The sequence below is a fragment of the Callospermophilus lateralis genome, chromosome 4 (assembly GCF_048772815.1).
Source record: "Callospermophilus lateralis isolate mCalLat2 chromosome 4, mCalLat2.hap1, whole genome shotgun sequence".
Taxonomy (NCBI): Eukaryota; Metazoa; Chordata; class Mammalia; order Rodentia; family Sciuridae; genus Callospermophilus; species Callospermophilus lateralis.
Window position 1 is genome coordinate 45298341 of NC_135308.1, and position 14065 is coordinate 45312405.

A 14065-nucleotide genomic window follows, 5' to 3' on the forward strand; every position below is an offset into this window, starting at 1 on the left:
TGGTAGAGTGCTCACCTCACATGTGGAAGACAAGGGGATTGATTTTCAGCACCACATAAAAATAAAATTAAGGCATTGTGTCCATCTACAACTAAAAAAAATTTCAAAAAATATTATAGATACATAGTGCTCCTCTGACTACAGGTTTTAAATATTCTTTCAATTTCTCTTCTTTTCCTGAGTATCAGTTGTTTTGTAACAAGTGTGAAATTTAGTAGTTTATTCTTGCTTTATTTCCACTGTGGTTGATCTTCTTACATATTCTGAATTTCTGTATTATGAAACAAAAATGAAAATTTTTGAGGCTCCCCAGATCTCTGAAGTCAAATCTTGGAATAAGAACTTGAAATCTAAATTCTTACACACACTAAAATTTAAGAGATACCGTTTTAAGATTTCTATAGGGTCAAGCTTGGAGATTTTAATACTACTCCAAGAAATGCCTTCAAGATAAACAAAGTTACATCATGAAATTCCCATTTTAAATCAAATTAATTTTCAATTGCTGAGAGTACTTGCTCAAACATTTTTAAAGAACCCTGGTCTATCTGATAATTTCTGTTTAAATCACTTCACAGGTAGCTTAGTTGAATTTAAAATTCTTGGAATGCAAACTTTCCCCTTAAAATGTTTTAAATATTATCCACTGACTGCTGGAATTTAGTATTTCAAAGAATCTGAGGACAGTTTAGTTTTTGTTCTGTTTGTAGAGCTCTAGTCTTTTTGTGCCTGGATACTTCTATAATCTTTTATCATTTTAATTTTTCAAATGTGTCAAGATGTGCATTAGTTTTGCCTGTTCTCATACTAAGAATTGTTTCAGCACAGGATGATTTTTTTCCATTGTACCTTTGATTATTGGCCCTATGGGTTCCATACCAGGTAACTTCAAGATTTCTCCCCTTTATCCATACTGTTCTGCATTTCCCCTGAAATGTAACCCCTACCTTCTGCACCTGGAGATCCCCTCTTCTTTATTATATTTTGTCATGTTTTAATAAAACATTTCAATTTATAATTGCTTATACTGTTCAAAAACAAAACAGGATTGTCTCACTTTATTCTGTGCATTTTTAAAATTGCGAAATGACTCATAAACACAAGACTTTTAAAAACTTGTAAGTATGTACATAATAATAATAATAATAATAATACTATGAATAGTTTTGTATCCATTATCTGGAATGTGAAACAGCTTGGGTGCTTTAAAAGTCACCTCTGATACTTTCCTTTATAGCCTTTTACAAATATATTTTTGGTTTAGGACTTTATGTGTAAATTATATTGTTAGTTTTGAAAAATTGAGAGACAAATTCAAACTTCTCCCTAGCAGCAAGGGCAGGATAGTGCCCATTTGATGAAGACTCTAGATCATCTGAACAGCCTGAATCATATCTGGCTTCATCTTCCTGATGTCTGACAGGAACCCTTTGGAAGTCAGTGAGTGACATCACAAGTGAGGCCTGGGAAACTTGGCACCTAGGGATGTAAGGGTCCGGCGAAGCGTCGGAGGGAGAGACCACAAGAGACCGGCTTCATGCAATTGGCAGAAGGGGTTTTATTGATTCAGCATGCTGAGGCTCCAGGCTCACTCAGGAAGATAGAGCAGCCCAGAGCCCAGAGCAGAGGTCAGGCAGAGCTTAAGTCCACTTTTTGGAGAGGGCGGGGGGGGGGGGGGGGAGGGCTTTGCATACATCAGAACAAATCATCATGAGGCGCAGGAAAATTGAACAACAACTGGCAGGAACAGATTGGACAAGGGTGATTGGTCACCCCTAAGCGGGATACACATTTAAACTGATTGGTTTTGGGGGCTTGGATACCTACGTGCTACTCAGAGTCCCAAGTTATTAGACAACCAGAGGAGTCAGTGAGAATATTTACTGGGCAGTTCGGGTATTGTCCTAACCGCTACAGGGATTACAGGTCTTGGGGGTAGCAGGGGAATTTAACAATACTTGGTCTTTTACTTTTTAACCCAAGCCCTGCAGTTTAGAAACTTTAGTGTCCAGTCTTTTACACTTTAACTCAGGCTCTGCGGCTTAGAATCAGCTTAAAAAAATTTTTTTTTTTTTTTAAAGAGAGAGAGAGAGAGAGAGAGAGAGAGAGAGAGAGAATTTTAATATTTGAGAGAGAATTTTAATGTTTATTCTTTAGTATTTGGCGGACACAACATCTTTGTCTGTATGTGGTGCTGAGGATCGAACCCGGGCCGCACACATGCCAGACGAGTGCGCTACCGCTTGAGCCACATCCCCAGCCCAGCTTAAAAATTTCACCTTTACAGGGACATCCAACCTAACTATGGAGTAGAGCTCCAGACCCCAGAAGCAAATTGATCAAATGGAGCGAGTTGCAGTGGTTTTTGTTGTTGTTGTTGTTGTTGCTTTCTTATTCTTAGCATGCTGTTTTGCCTTTGCCTCTTGAGTAATTGAGAGGGATGGAATGAGTATCTTCAGCTGACATGGCAACAGGATTTGGAAGGGAGAGTAGGGACATCATCAAGTCCCAATCAAGACAAAGCAAGCACAGATCAAAGTCAAGCCAGAGTCACCAGACTTTGTGTTCCCTTGTTGAGACAGCAGTAGCATCAAGATCTTAATAATAATGACATTGAACATACCATTCTCTTGAGCTTGTGTTCACTGGAGAGTGATTTTACAGAAAAGGCTGAGGAGGGTAACTTGCCATCCGTATCTTCAAGTACAAACCTTGCTCAAATTGTGATGGTTCCAATTAACGATCATTCAGCTTTACAGTGGTGTAAAAATATAGTCATACAACCAGTTTGTTTTTTTACTTTCAGTACAGAAGTAATAAACTACATGAGATATTTAATATTTGATGATAAAATAGGCTTTGTGTTAGATGATTTTGCCCAATCTAGGCTAACATATATGTTGTGAGCATGTCTAAGTTAAACTTGGTTAAACTATTATGTTTAGTAGGTTAAGTGCAATAAAAGGGCATTGTTGACTTATTTTATTTTCAACTGGCTTATAATTACATTAAAAGTCAAGGAATATATATGCCATCTTTGTGGATGGCCAGAGTTCCCCAGGGAAGAGTCTTTCAATGTTGTACCTGGAAGATAAAGGTCTAGCTGTGCATTCTGGGGACCACGCTTCGAAGGAGCTTCAGAGGATGACTTCTTAATCCCCCTCATGAGAATAAACATCCTAACATCTGCCACAGGGAGGGAGGGGCCAGGGCTCTAATTGCTTCTTTAGCTTTCACTTAGGTCTTCCTTATCTTAGCTTCCTCTCCTTTGGACTGCAGTACTAGATTTGTACTGTGGAATACCTAAAGCATGCTCAGGAATTCCACTCTTTGAAGATTGCAATGTGTAAATATGGCTGGTTCTCAGCCTTTGCACTTGGCAACATAGGATTTTGTTTTCTCAAAATGACAGTTAAATGACTCACTACTGAAGGATCATTTGTTCAGGTTCCAAAATGCTGTTGCTGTTGTCTTCTCTCCTATTGTAGTCCTTGTGGGTTTAGGTTTTTTTTTAAAAAAAAAAAAAAAAAAAACTACTATTTTTATAAGATTTGAGAGGGAGGAAAATTAAATGCTTAGGTTCAAGCCACTACTTTAACCTGGAAGTTCAAAAACATCTATTTCTTTTGTAAGGCTCAGTTTTGCTGCAAAGCATTCTTTTGATTCATCTGCCTTTTGCAGAATTAATCCTGCCCTTGAACAATTCCGAGTACAATGCACAATAAATTGGATCCTAATCTGTGTGCTTATGTATGCTTCTTTCCCCAGGAAAATCAAGTGTCCTAAAACATCAAGAAAAAGTTTTATTCTAATTTTCTCTATAGTACTATCACAATACATAGTAAAAACTCAATGTTTATTACATATAGGAACATATGATGGATGATAACCTTTTCAAAAGTTGAATGCTTATATAGATATACTTTCTAGTGACTAAAAAATTTTAATATCTCTTTATCAATTGCTGTCTCCTCAAACATGCTGAAAACCTGTTAGCTTCTTAAGTAACACATGGAGCTGTTAATGGACATCAAGTAGAGCAAGGTATGGATTGACTGCCCTCTGGTGGCAGATCAAGAAACTAACTTCTTAGACAACTTGACATGGTGCTGTTAAACCAAAATGGAATATATCCCTCTATTTTCTTTTTAAAATTTTATTTATTTATTTATTTGTTCTAAATTTGTCATAGATGACATCAAAATGCATTTCAATTCATAGTACACATATGGAGCACAATTTTTCATTTCTCTGGTTGTACATAAAGTAGAGTCACACTATTCGTGTCTTCATACATGTACCTAGAGTAATGATGTCTGTCTCATTCCATCATCTTTCCTACCCACTGCCCCCTCCCTTCCCCTCCTTCCCCTTTGCCCCATCCAAAGTTCCTCCATTTCTCCCATGCTCCCCCAATTCCCATTATGGATCAGCATCCACTTATCAGAGAAAACATTTGGCCTTTGTTTTGGGGGGATTGGCTTCCTTCACATAGCATGATATTCTCCAACTCCATCCATTTACCTGCAAATGCCATGATTTTGTTATCTTTTGATGCTGAGGATATAGTTTAATTGGTAGAGTGCTTGCTTCACATGCACTAAGGCCCTGGGTTCAATACCCAGCACCATATTAAAAAATAAAATAAAATAGTCCCTGGATATTCCTCTATTTAAAAAATTTTCCCAATAGAGCATACAAGGATTTTCTAATCACAGGAAAGCTATAATTTTCAAAATAAATTGATGAATTTCTAATAGAAAGGCATTAGGAAGCTGAACAAAAATACAAATCTTTATATACATACAATAAAATATGTGTGTTTTAAAAATACAATCTATTTATAATGTTTGCTTTATCTATTTTACTTCTCAGTTGCACTTAGTTGACTTCTGATAACCCCCAAATGAATCACTTATACTGCAAATGGTAAATAAGTATCTGAAGTTTTATTATGATAGAGAAATAAAGAGTTCATTTTCTTTTGTGTACTAAAATCCCAAATTGATTTTCTTCCATTCAACTTCAAAACAAATCTGAATTTGTGTGTGTGTGTGTGTACGCGCGCACACACGCGCGTACTAGGGATTAAACCAAGGGCACTCTACATCATCTACATCCCAACCCTATATTTTTTTTATTTTGAGATAGGTTCCTGAGGCTGGCCTTGAACTTGTGATCCTCCTGCCTCAGCCTCCTGAGTTGCTGGGATTACAGGTGTGGTCCATCATGCTGGCTCAAATAACTCTTTAATATGTAGGTTTAAACAGGCCTGTTCAACAAATACCTATAAAAATGGGCATAACAAACTTTTCTGGATTGTATTCTTTTTTGTATGTGTGCCAGGGCCTTGTGCATGGCAGATAAGCACTCTACCAACTAAGCTATATCCCCAGCTCTCTGGGTTGGAGTCTTGGTGAAAAGGTCAAAGATTATTCCCACCTTCCCTGTGAGTGAGTTGTACTCATCAACAAGAGGACACTTTCCTGGAGCTGGGGATGTGGCTCAAGTGGTGGTGCACTTTCCTGGTGTGCATGAGGCACTGGGTTCGATCCTCAGCACCACACAAAAATAAAATAAAGATACTGTGTCCCCCTAAAACTAAGAAATAAATATTTTTTTAAAAAGAGGATACATTCCCATACTGTAAGTGAAATAGAGAACACTGCTTGTTTTGTGATCAAGGTTAGACAGGACATGAGTTATACAAGGTCGCACAAATGTTTCCAAATGATTGTGCAATACCAAAAGGAAGAGAAAACTATTAGAACAAGAAATTGTTCAGCTTGCCAATTATATAGATAATAAGCATCTAAACCTCCAAATTTTTATATAGAAAAAAGTTCATGTCAAGAAAATATAAGCAAAATTGATATAATTAAATGGGATCCATGGAAGACAAAGATGTCTCCTGCCCACCAGAGCAGAAACCGCCTTCATGGCATGAAGTGTGGGCCCAGTCTTTTCAGTTCCTGCCCAATCACAATTGGTTGTTTCTGTGAACCACTATTTATGTTTTTCGTTCTCTTCTTCCCCTTCTTCCAAATAAGCGTTCTTATTGTGTTACTCTGCTACTCTATATCATGTATGTCAGACACAGATAACTTGTCTTTGGGGTTTTACGTGGCTAGACCAAGAGGAGCCCCAGCTGAGCTTGATGGAGAGGACAGCACATCACCCAGAGATCACAGACACTGTGCTGGGTACATCTACTGATCAGGATCTGGGATAGTCTCCACTGGGAAAGGGGTGTTTTATGTGCAGGAAGAAAGCTGTGCATGCATGTGTAGGGTGACCAGGATTGTAGAAGAGATTATTAGTTGCCCTAATGTTTGATCTCTCCTTCCATGGCCATGACTTTCAACTCTTCATAGTTAACTGTTCACAGAACTAAGACAACAACTTCTCCAGCTTTCTCTTTAACTAGTGTGTAGTTGTGTGGCTATTTTCCAACTGATGTTACATAAGCAGAAATAATACGCATGACTTTATGATATGACCTTAGCCCTTTCAATGTGTCCCTCTTGACACTGGCTGGAATGCCCATGGAATGTGGAATTGTCTGAAGATGAGGATGAGGACAACATGCTAGGGATAGTGGCACAACAGGACAAAAGGAAATTAGGGCCTTGACATCTTTGCATTATAGGGCCAAGCTTTAACTGCAAAGGGAAACTGTCTTATTGATGCCACCCATAGTTACAGACTTTTTTATATATATATATATATATATATATATATATATATATATATATATATATATATATATATATATGGGAGCTGCCTCAGAAAACACTCTAAGTTTGAATTCAAACAAAAGAGTGCTATATTTACCTGGCCAGGCACTGTCCCCCACCCGTAGCGACTGATGATCTGTGGGAGAACAGCAATTTCCTGGCCTGTGTCTTGGGAATTTAAGGATGAAAACCACAGCTCAGGGGCTGTTCTCAGGGTCTTGCAAGCAAGCAAGTTACAGAAGATAAAAAGAGCAGTTAGCTTAGCCTCATCTTGGGTCCAAACAAATGTTAGAATCCTGAGTTTCAGCTGAGTGGGGGCGATAATCTATTTCAAAGTCATGGTCACCACAACCACCACTATATCCTGAGTTGGATACATTCGGTGGGGTACAAAGTACGGAAAAACAATTTTTATAAGAAAACAGCCATGCAGTTCTCTCTTTCACAGGAGCAGTAACAGAAAAACTAAGATAAAGTCTAGAACAGCTAAGATGGAGTCCCTTCGGCCACATTTTTTGTTTGTATAGCCACAGTGAGTGCATTCCCGCTGTCCCAGGACTAGTAACTTATTTGATGCTTGCAGTTATCTCATTTACTCATCATTTTACTACTGATATCTATAAGCCTTATTATGTCTACATGATCAATATTCACAACTATATTGATTTAACCTTGTCTATATCTATATTAACCTACCAGCTTATTTATCTATAACATCACTGTTCCATATCTTTTTCCTGTGGCTTACATCCTATGTCTGACAGTTACATGATTTTATTACTATTACTTAGGCTTACTCCTGATGAACTTATGTATGAATTTATGTCTTACTGTTGCTTACCTATGTTATTTTATCTTATTCCTATAATCTATAACCTATGTCTATGACCTATTGATCATCTATGTTAACTTGCCTTATACCTATAATCTATAATCCATGTCTATAATTTATTGATTATATTGATCAGTTCATACCACAACATATAGACAAATTTCTATTCTTAAAACAAATCAACAACAACAAAAAGAGATCCCACAAAGGTCAGAATCTAACAAAATCTGAGAGCTTGTGGGAAAAAGTATGGAGTAAGTAAAGTTTAATCTCCAGTCTAACAAATGAAAGAAAGTAGGTAAGGCTCTGAAATGTGAACTGGCTTAGCATATTGAGATATTAAAATAAGTTAATAATAGGAAGAGAAAGAAAGAAGGTAGTGTGTGCCAAATCAAGAAACATATGAATGAGACTGGAGCTGTGGCTCAGTGATAGGGTGTTCATCTGGCATGCATGCGTGAGGCACTGGGTTTGATCCCCAGCACTACATAAAATAAAGGTATTGTATTCATCTACAACTATATATATATATATATATATATATATATATATATATACACACACACACATATGTATAAATATATAAATACACACACACACACACACACACACACACATACACATATTTAAAAAAAAAAAAAAAAGAAACATAAGCATGACCCAGATCATTCTGAGGTTTGTAGGCAGGCATCAAGAGAGATGGGGAACAGTCAAAAGTGATTCTCATATTTTTGGTGTGATCATTTGTGTGGATGGTAGAATCATTTATTAAGAAAAGAAACATCAATGAAGTGACAGGTTTCGGTGGGGAAACAATATTTTCACTTTGGAATGTGTTGTGTTTGAGGTATTTATGAGTATACAAATAGTTATTTAGGTCTAGTGTTCAGGGCTAAGTAAGATTAAGTTTCTCAGAATTAAAAAAAAAAATTGAAGTTCTTAGCAAGTGCATGGTAAAAAGGTTAGAGAAATGGATAAAATCACTTGGGGCAGAAGTCTGTACAGAGGAAAAACTATAAGAGTATAGAAGAGGGCCTAAGACCCAGCCCTGAGAGAATTCTTGCATTAAGTGATTAAATGTGGGAAGGGGAATGGACCAGGGTGATTGAATAGGAATAACCAGAAAGAAAGGAAGCCAGGTAATCAGGTTGTTACTGAGGCCTTTTTGGAGAGGAGATGATGAAAACAAGAAAAGGCTAGCCAGCCCTCCTCAGCCATCAGTTCCTTTGTGCCAGCCCCACCAAGTCCCAATGCTGGTGGATTATGATCTGTGCAGTTGTGTTACCGCTGTTGACCGGTGACGAGTCCTTGCTTCCCCAATGTGGAAGAATAACACCAGAGAAGCACGCCGAGGCAAGGTCAGAGCAGAAAAGACTTCTCCCAGAGGAAGAAGGGGACCCAAGAGGTGGAATCCATGGAAGTGCGGTTGTCTCTCCATTTTATAGTTTTCGGTGATGAAATGTAGGTGGGAAGGCCCGAGGGGTTGGGACAAGGTGGGTCAAAGAAGTAACTTGGGCACTTCCAAGTGAGCATCTTCAAGTTTGCTGTTCATTAACATTTCTTTGGGATGGGCTATCTTTAAATCTGCTGGGGCTGTTCATTAACATTTCTTTGGGATGGGCTTTGGCCTTGGGTTTTTTCCTGGACTTCATTAACATTCCAGGAGAGTTGCTCAACTTTTCAGAGAATTCATTCTCAACATGGCCTCCATTTAGATTTCACTAGATATTAGACCCGATTTACCTAACTACACTGACTACCTAATTTTAAATCTGGCTTCAGTTGGTCTGCAAAGTTGCTTCTTGCTAATGAGTAAGATAGGATAGGTAATGGGCCCTAATTAAGATTGTTTTCAAATGTAAAGTTATATCCAAGAAAATAATAAAAAAAAAAAATTCCAAACATTTCAGCCAAGTCTTTGTCCTAGAGTGGCAGGAAAATGGATGTGGGAGCAGACCCAAATGGAGGTTAGAGCAAAACTTCAAACTCAAGGCTAAAAGGGCTTAGATAATTAGAAGCTCATGGGCTGAACCAAACACATTGGTACTTTCCCAATAACTGTTTAGCATAGATTTTGACCAATAGCCTTGGTACTTTCCTAAGACCTAATTAGCATAGATTTTGATCAACGTCCCTACCCAGTAGCTATGTAAGTGCTTAGACTAGTACAGTTAAGTGGCAATCCCTATTGGGTCCCTTCAGGCCTCTGTGCATTGCTGAGAGCCATAGCCAAGTAGGAATGACGCATGGCATTTTGGTTTGAAAGGTGACCCTGCTCAGGGATAGGGTGGCTCCGGGTTTAGGGTGGATCCTGCTGGGAATAGGGTGGCTCCAGGTTTAGGGTGGATCCTGCTGGGAATAGGGCGGCTCCAGGATTAGGGCGTATCCTGCTGCCTCAGGCGCCCGCTCCTTTGGAGTTCCCGTTGAGTTCTCCCGGGGTTCTGAGAGAATTGGTGCCGGGTGGAGGCAGTGTGTTCCCAGAAAGTGCATGTAGAGTGTCGGAGTGTCGGTGAGAGTTTGGGAATAAAGAGTTGCTGTTTGAATCTACAAGGCTTTGTGGTGGCTCGGTTACTTTGTGCCCAGCCAGACTGCGGCAGTGGATGTGTCTCTTTTCTTCTCACTTGAATCATATTCCTTCCTGTCTTGCCTTCTATTAGTGTCTGTGGATCTCATTCTTTGAATTTGTGAGACAAGAACCTGGAAAGAAATCTGTGGTGAGCTGCTGGATCTGCTGTGACACTGGAGGGCATAGCCCACCATTAAGAGCTACAACACACCACACACCACCTGATAGTAGTGAAGAATCCATCATTGCCTGCTGTGACACTCAGAGCTGACACCTGCAGCTATCCCCTGCTGTGATTAGCTGCTAATGCTAAAACAGGCTTTCTCAACTGCAGAGGCCTGTGGCTTACACAGATCCCATTTCCAGCAGAAGCCGAGAATCTAGTTTTATCTCAAACTCCAGTTTCACTAAGGGATTAAAGATAAAGCCCTGAGCAGGGTAGCTGCCTGTTTAGCAACAAACGGAAGTGATTGACAATCCTTCTTATGATGACTGTGGCTCGTTGGCTCCTCCCTAGTTCACATCACAAGATACTCCAAAACACATGAGCTCACAGGTCAGCATAACCTGGCACCTATGGAAGAACAAAGAGACTCTGCCTTGCACACAGCTACTGAAGTACACGTACTAACTGAGTCAGACTCATTAGAGCACATGAATCAAGAATTTAAGGGAAAAAAAAAAGATGAATATACTTCAAGAGATAAAGGAAAATATTAGAAATATAAATGAAAATTAAAAATCATTAAAAATTGGAAATAGAATATGTGAAAAATTCTGATGAAAGAAATAGTATTTGGCCTCAAAAAGGTAGATGTTTTGATGCAAAGACACTGGCAGCCACGACAAACACTTGTTGCAGAGGCACCCTAGTTAAAATTTCAGAGTTAAAAAAAAAAATCTACAAAAGATTTCAATGGTTTTCTGTGAGACTCTTATTGGCTACTCAATCTGACGGGTTCATCCTACTGGATGCAAACACCATTCTTTCAAAGTGTGGCTTTCTCGCTTTCTTTCAAATCCCACTTTTGTCTTTGTTTTTTAACACTAGCCTAATGACTGCTTTCCTCATGTGACTAAATTCCTGAAGAAAATTAACTGAAGGTCTTAGAGTTATTTTTTGACTAAATAAAAGAGGTGGGAAGAAAAATGACAGATCGAGTTTAAAAAGAGGAGATTTGTAAAATCAGATTGTGGAACTAGGAGAAGATAAAAATAGAAGAGCAAGCACCAGGCAGCAATGGGAAAATGGCATAGAAACAAATGTCATTCTCCTCTGCAAAGGTCACATATCTAATTTGCCAATCCTGTTGTCTCAGAATACACAGATTTATCACTAACTATGATGAATCCAGAGACGTGACAGATCAATGAGAGGCAGGTATATTTTCCACTGGAGGGAAATCAGAGAAAAGTTGATTTAGAATACAAGTTCCTAAATTTCTCCTTTAGGCTGTGCCATAAGGAAGCATCCTTAGCTGTCCAACTGAGGCACATATTTGCTTAAGGAGGAGGTGCTAGTGTCACTGGGATTTCTCCTTCAGTGTTTGGGGCAAGTTACAGCACTCAACATGTTAAAAGATTCAGCTCTCCTGCAGACTGATCCATCCCACACTCACAGGAAAGTACTGGACATTGTGATATTTCCTGAACAGTCCAGGCATCTTTCCAGCTCAGGGCTTTTTCACCTGCTGTTCCTTCTGTCTGGACTTTTCTTCTAGATGTTCTCACATTTGTTCCCTTACTTCTTCAGGTCTTTGCTTAAGTGGCACATCACTGGAGAGGTTTTCCATAACTATTCTATTCAATATGGCAACTTCCCTTCATGCATGGGCACCCCCCACTCCCCTTCCCTGTTTATTTTTCTCCCTATTATAACCATTTCATTTCTTCCTTTCTTCTTTTGTTTTGTTAATTGTCTGTATTCCACTTCTTAAATGTAAACTCCCTTAGGGCAAAGAGCTGTGGTTGTTCTGTTCATTCCTGGCTCAGAGAAGGTGCTCAAAATGTATTTGTTGAATGAATGAAGCATTCCTGTAGATCCAAACAGTGGTACTAAGGCCTAAAACCAACATTTTTAGCATAGATTATCAGTAGTCAATGGTGTATCTTCTTTAACTAAAAGTTGAGATATATGTCACATATCAAACCAAAATGTTTAGCTACAACAGTCTGTAATTAGTGCTTATTAATGTGTATGTAATATGGATCCTGATCCTGTTCAGGGCAGTTATTCTTCCTTCTCTGAGAAAAAAAAAAAAAAAAAGATATTTTCCAAGGAAAAGACAGAGGATAGCATTTCCCCTAACTTCTCTGCAGTTGTATATTAGGGCTCCAAAGTGTTATTATCTAAAGTGAAGGTGAATAAATTTGTCCCCAGAAAACGGGACAGGAGTTGTGTCTTTTTTATAATTTATGTACTTTAGTTTATAAACACAAAGGTTAAGTCTGTGGTTATAAGGTAAACAACGACAACAGAAACCATAATCCTCCTAGGAAGAAAATTATTTGAGGAGACACCTGTGATACATTTCTAACTGTGTCTTTCTTTACCGGGAAATCACGTGTCCTCACCACTGCCATGAAACTTGAAGTGACCCTGTATTTCTCAACTATTTTTTCAAGAATGCTGAGTAACAAACCACCCAATGGCTTGCAACAACAAACTTTTTTTTTTTTTTTTCTTCTCAGAGATCTGCAGGCCAGCTGTGGTCGGGGAGGAAAGGTCTCAACCTTCCCAGGGCTCCTGCAAGGTCTGAAATAAAAACTGATAAAGACGAATTAACAGAAGAAAATGCGATATTTATTTAGTCAAAATTTCACATGTCATAAGAGGGAGACTTCAGAAGTGAAGATCTAAAGATCAAGAAAATCTGTCATTTTTAATGCTTAGATTTGGCAAAGAATGGACAGCTATATAAAAATGTGACTGGACAAAAAGAGTATGACTTAACTGTAATGGACTAAATGGGGAAACTTAGAAAAGCCTGTCCAGATCCTTCTAGGACTCTGGGCAGCTTGTCTTCCTCCCAGGGAGAGGGTAGAGCCCCCAGAATGAGTGCCTTATGACCCACTATCAGACAAGATAGGTCAGAAGATTTCTTTATGGCCAGTTTGTACACAGAAAGGTGGGGCTCATTATTTCTAGGTTTTATGGCTGGTTTGGTTTACTTGCAAGGGCAGAGAAAGAGAAGCAGAAGAAAGGACTTGAGAAAGATATTTCTTCTGAGCTACTTTCTGTTATTTCCAAGCATTCAACTTGCCAAGCACCATACTCTGGCCTATCACTTTTGGAGCCTCACCAGCTGGGACAGCTTTATTTCAGGATGTGGATTTCCTGGGCTTATGGTCCAAAAAAGTCTTTGTATCACCCTGCTGGTGAAATTAAAATATCTTTATATTTTATATATTTTATATTTTACTTTAGTATAAAATTCCAGGTTGACAGGGTTCTTTTTGTTTATTTTAAAGATTTGGGGTTTTTTAAAATTTTTTTACTATTATCATTTTCTTTTGACTCGCATGATTTCTAATGAAACGTCTACAAAAATTATGATTCCTTTGCATTTAATTAATTCCCTTTTGTCTCCTTCTGATTCCTTTTAAAATTTTCTTTCTATTTTTTTTCAATATTTATTTTTTAGTTTTCGGTGGACACAACATCTTTGTTTGTATGTGGTGCTGAGGATTGAACCCAGGCCGCACGCATGCCAGGCAAGCGCGCTACCACTTGAGCCATATCCCCAGCCCTTCTATTTTTTACCAATGTCCTTATGATATGCCAGGGTATAGTTTCTTTTATGTCTATCCTATTTGGGCTTCTTTGACTTTCTTGGATCTGTAGTTTATAGATTTCATCAAATTTAGGACACTTTCGTTCATTATTTCTTTGATTTTTTTTTTTTTGGTCCATCCCCATTTCCTTTCTGG